Source organism: Dendroctonus ponderosae, unplaced genomic scaffold (genome assembly GCF_020466585.1).
Source record: "Dendroctonus ponderosae isolate FM_Combo_2020 unplaced genomic scaffold, Dpon_F_20191213v2 Dpon_F_20191213_3, whole genome shotgun sequence".
NCBI classification, from domain to species: Eukaryota; Metazoa; Arthropoda; class Insecta; order Coleoptera; family Curculionidae; genus Dendroctonus; species Dendroctonus ponderosae.
In genome coordinates, this window is record NW_026018508.1 from 13,039,151 (window position 1) to 13,043,627 (window position 4,477).

At 35.8% G+C, this 4,477-nt stretch overlaps 1 protein-coding gene across 1 annotated transcript in view; it reads right to left on the reverse strand.

Moving 5' to 3' along the window:
- Window positions 1–729: 729 nt before the first annotated feature.
- LOC109537468 (LIM domain only protein 3) overlaps window positions 730–4,477 on the reverse strand; it is a gene marked incomplete in the record, with an annotated part of 83,888 nt that continues 80,140 nt past the window's right edge. The window contains 1 exon segment of the mRNA XM_048664927.1: window positions 730–1,348.

Sequence of the window (4,477 nt, forward strand, 5' to 3'; positions counted from 1 at the left end):
ATTACCTTGAAAAACATTGTTGCCATCCTTCTGATCTAGTTTTTTGCCAATATCTGAGTTTCTAATAACATTTAATTTTTTTACAATTTTTTCTGTACTCCCAAGACACCCCTCAGAGGAATGAGGCCAATTTTGAATCACCCTGTATTTAAGGGTGGTGGCGACCCAACCCATACTCTAATCCAAGCACACCCCGCTGATCAAATTGAAATTGATCCAACGCGCGCAATTAACATTAATATAAAAGCAGTGCCAATTTCCTTAATGTGCTTTGGATTTTCATTTCTCATCAAGGAAAGTAATCCGTGATATTGCTTTCCTATATCAAACTTCACACCCGTCATAAAGCAGAAATTGATCCTCTTCCCGTTCTCAATTAGGAAATTCGGCTTTTACATCGGCTTTTATGGGATCCATCAATTATGCTCGTCGAACCCGGGGGCGTTTAAATTTTTTTTATCGGATATTATGGCGAATTAGGAATTAGTTTACGGTAATGGTTTTTTTTTTCATCTAACCGATTACAGTGAATCAACCAGCCATTTCGGAAATTTAATCAAACWGTTAAGTAAAACTGCATAAATTCGTAGTTGAGTAACACCAACCATAGAGTGTTTTTATTGCATCAGAAAGTTCTCAAATTGAAAAAGTCCAGTTTTATTGTGACTAAAAAACCCTGAAAAAAAACACTGCTTCTAAGGTACAAATGAAAACAAATAAAAGACGAAATAATTCATCAGAATTAACAATACTTTAATATTTACAAAAATAACAACAACATACCAAATCAAATTCGCAATTGCTGGTGTTGAAGAGTTCGCGTTTTGTCGATCTCTCCAAGCAACCACACGTTTGTTGCAAAAAAATCACTGAGTGAGCATACATATGTGCAACACTTTCATTGGTGTAATTGACAAACTCCTCAAAATATCGTCTTTTTATCAAAATACTTCTTTTTGAAAAAAGCGCTTTTTAACTTGTCCAGAACTGTTACTCAAGTTAATGTAGGAGCTTTGCCAGTCAATATGGATTTTGAGTGATTTTTTGATTCACGCAATTGTTGCCTTTTGTCTCATAATACATGTATGTACACATATGCAATTTTTGAAGATTGTAAATCAAAATCAAAATTACATAAACCACACCATCAATGCAAAGTTACTACATTAATTCGCATAATCGTCGCCCTGGATGGGATTGCTTTTAGTTTCGTTTACTGAAAATTGTTTTTTTTTTCGTCTGTTATCACTGAAATCGATATGCTGGGAAGACCGAACCAAAAATGCCAATCAGTGGAAATGCTTCTTTTTATTGCACGTCCTGACAGCGCCCGGCTACCACGGAATAACTGAAAAGAAAGAAAAGCACACGTTTAATGTCGGATGAACCTACTAAAAGATGAACAAATAGTGGAGCAAAATAGCCACTTAATAACTGGTTAACTCGGCGATTCTGTTTCGAAACACCATTCCTCAATTTTCCCGTTTATCCAGCAATAAGTTAAAAGCGAAATTCCCCTTGCATTCTCATCTAATTGCAGCGAAGCATCTCGCTCGCAAACCACCAACTGAGTAATTATCTACTCTTACAACTTTAATCATTATTAAGTTATTTTAATTACTCTCAAACTCACCATCCATTCTGTTTTCGGAAGTATGGTCGAAAGCTATTAACCGGTGACGATTTTACCGGCCAGTTGCGCTTGAGCAACTGGATATTCGTTAGCTGTGCTCAAAATGACACTCAAAAAGAAACAACTTCATAACAAGCTTGTCGAAAACATATTAAAAGTTTACAATTACATCGGCTGTTTTTCCACTGTAGTTCAATCATTCTTTTGCATTAATTAACTTCCTGTTACTCAGCCGTCCATCAAGATTGCAGTTTGAAAAGTGTACTTAACGTATTGTGCCGCATCGCCCTCTTCGTTCGCTTCTAATATCCGTATTCAAATACAATCCGAAATTATTGTTTCATGTAATAAATTTAATGCCGCAAAGCATTAATTGCCCAAGAAACCGGGCAAATTACATTAAAAAGCATATTGATGAGCCGCGGCGCACATTATAAACTTTGTTTCTCGTCTTCGTAATGAAATTATCCTCCGAGAAAATTTACTTTTTCCATTAAAATTTCACTTCGTTTACGTCCGTAAACTTAATACACACTTTTGACGTTATTAATATTTTGGGGCGCTAAAGAGAACTTGGATATTAGATTTTCGAATCGGTTTAACTAATTAAATTCAAGGGAAATGCCGGCTGTCTGGTTTCGAAACGCTTATTTGCGATTTTTTTCTCAGTTGTCTCTACAAGACCATACATGGTGATTCCAAATTGGCGTCATTCCTCTGGAGGTGTTGTCTTGGGAGTACAGAAAAAAATGTAAAAAAATTAAATGTTATTAACAACTCAGATATTTGCAAAAAACTAGATTAGAAGGATGGCAACAGTGTTTTTCCAGGTAATCTGCCTAATTAGCATTACGTAAATACCTGTTAGTGTAATTATTAAAAACTCCGGTAACCATGGATAAACATGAAGCAAAGAAAATAAAAGAGACGATGTCACCTTGCAGTCAGTGCTGCTACCAAACAGCCCCCGAGTGCTGCCATCTTTTTGGGGCATTTGAGTGATATACCTAAATAAGTCACAACTGTCATCCAAAACCACCTGTTAAAGGTTATGTCTCATTGATCAATATTATTGATCAAATAAACTACAATTCTGTTGTTAAAACACAAGAAGTATTCCCAAGAGCAAGAAGTTCTGCCCGTTTCACTCCAAACATCTTTGTGTCTCAATCACTTTCAGCCTGGGCTCATATTTTGAGCAGATTCTCGTGTTCGGTTAATTAACTGCTGCTCAATTTGAACCGGTGTTGGGAAGATCAGAGATTTAATGTGTTCCAGTGTCCTGTGCATATTACATACATGGTAGGAATGTAGGCCCTTCCTCGGGGGAGTTATCGCGACAATTAAGTATCCGGTGTTTGGGAAAATGCAGTTGTTGTGCAATGCTTCAAGTTCTCCTGGAAGGCTCAGCTGCAATAATCTCCAATACCAGTTCCACCAGGTCTGGAAGGCGAGCATCTTTAGATTTTTCCCATAACTAATCGCATATTTGCATATTCGCAAATTCGCTGTTGGTTTACATTTTGTGAAAGGAGCTTCAAAATAAGTCACAGTTTGACGAATGCTTGTCATTATTGACAAAGGCTGTCTACCTGTCACTATCTGTTAATCACAAAAAACATCATTGCCACTTTGACTTTTCATCAAAAAATTGTAGAAGAGCACTTTTTTAATATCAAAAATTTTCGTAATTTGACAAAAAGATCGAAATTTTCCTTTTGGAATGCTTAAGTAGTCCAATAGGCTTCCAATCAAACGTGGGGCCTTTTCAAAATAATGCTTAATAACAACATAGTTGATATTCGATTTTCTTTCTTTTTTCTCGTACTCTCGAAGTGGGTCCCTATATACCCTTAATAGGAATGACGCCAATTTTGAATCACTCTGTATAACGCAAGTGCCACACCTCGAAGCCTGTAGTTTTGACGAATTGTAATCAAGGCAGGAAAACAATGTTTAATTCAATAGTCAATAGTGCAACACATCCATAGATTACATCTGGAAATGGATTTTTATTTATTTCAATATTTCAACAGACACTTCACTTACACCTTTCGTACACGTAGGGTACCTACATCAGAGCGCCATTTGAGAGAATAACGAATTGCTCCAGAAACCTAATGCTTTTACTGCTGCATTAGTCTTAAAAGCTTCTTTTAGTTCCAAAAAAGGATCAACACTAATGTAAAGTGTAAGTACTATGACTAAGTGTTAAGGCGACGCTCCCCTAAGTAATCTAAAGTTTCTCTAGGGGTCGAAAGAATGGCTTTTAAGGATTAATTTTGCAACAATACTGCCGAGACTCCTTAAGAGCTGTCAATTGGTGAATCTCATACTTTCAAACGTGTGATAACAAGCTCGTGTTACTTGGGTCTAGTGTACGAAACCGTCAAAGTAAAAAAAAATGGTGTGCGTCACGGGACGCTCGACAGAAGTGATAACTTCATAAATTAATAGAAACCATAAAATATTGAACTTGTTTAACGCATGATGGCAATAATACATTTATTTTATAATTTTAATATTGTTGTTCTAGTCTAATAATTTATAAATGGATCAGGAATAGGTAAAATTTCATTTAATTTCCTTTTGAATGTAAAATATCTTTTTTACTTGCAACATTTAAGATTCTTTAACGAGATGTTGTAAACTCTTCTTCTTGAGTTTCTGTATTTTTTTGTCGTAATTTCTTATTTGCTTCGTATAATCTTTGACGTTCAGCACTAGTTCGTGGTTGATGAAAGCTACTTTGAGTTGATCTATTACTTAATGCTCCTTTTTTAGCACGAAATCGTGTTTGGCGTTCAGCATTACTTAATACTTTTCGCATTGTAGCATGTTTTT